The sequence below is a fragment of the Branchiostoma belcheri genome, unplaced genomic scaffold (genome assembly GCF_001625305.1).
Source record: "Branchiostoma belcheri isolate BF01 breed outbred unplaced genomic scaffold, Haploidv18h27 scaffold24, whole genome shotgun sequence".
NCBI classification, from domain to species: domain Eukaryota; kingdom Metazoa; phylum Chordata; class Leptocardii; order Amphioxiformes; family Branchiostomatidae; genus Branchiostoma; species Branchiostoma belcheri.
In genome coordinates, this window is record NW_017803843.1 from 3,188,912 (window position 1) to 3,189,777 (window position 866).

At 40.2% G+C, this 866-nt stretch overlaps 1 protein-coding gene across 3 annotated transcripts in view; it reads left to right on the forward strand.

Annotated features, from left to right (window-relative positions):
* The window catches only part of LOC109471116 (histone acetyltransferase KAT7-like), a 9,360-nt gene that overhangs the window by 1,057 nt on the left and 7,437 nt on the right, over positions 1 to 866 (forward strand). The window lies entirely within an intron of this gene.

An 866-nucleotide genomic window follows, 5' to 3' on the forward strand; every position in this document is an offset into this window, starting at 1 on the left:
TGTAATTTTAAGGGTGAATACAGGGTCTGCCTGTGTAATTTTAAGGGTGAATACAGGGTCTGCCTGTGTAATTTTAAGGGCGAAACAGTATTACTACTGATGAACTTGACAAAGAATGTGTGGTATTTTTATGGTGAAATTGTGAAAGGGTGCCTAATATTTTTATTGTGTGAACTATGCAATCGCAGCTAAAATACTAGATAGTAATATTAGCGGTTGCTAATATAGACAGGTTTGCGTTGTAGTCGTTGTAGTGTAAGTTACAATATGTTTTTTGTGTGTGCTTTACCTTTTACAGAGTTCCTTCTCATCCTTTTCTAATCCCCACTTACCTTGTAAATAATTTCCTCATCAATATAACAAAAGAACAATAGTTACACCCAAAACAAAATTTCAATTCTTTATGACTTCTCTATGCCCCATGACCTTCAACCTTTTGAGGGTCATACAGGCGTCAACAGCGCCCTCCCCAAGCCTTGCCCGTCCGTTTTCGTGGGCAAATTTCTGCTTCCTTAGAGGTTTTGAAACCTAAAAAAATACACACCAGGGGAGAAATAAACCACATACGTTATTTTCATGGTTTCTGAGTCCACTAAAATCAAGAAGGGTTTGCGCAGTTACGTCTAGACGTGTCTGACAGGCATGACATTGGGCTTAACCTCAGGTCGCTACGTTAGCGGTGTGATTGATAATAGTTCACCTCTGTCTAATCTGAGGTCAATTAAATTAAAAGACAAGCGGCTTTTCACTGTGTGAACCGTGGGTATTGTACATACAATATATTTTATAGCGGGGTAGAACTTGTGTGTGCTGCGACCACTGCGGCCAACCCTTGCTCCCAAGCTACTTCTAACCCATAGTGGGGA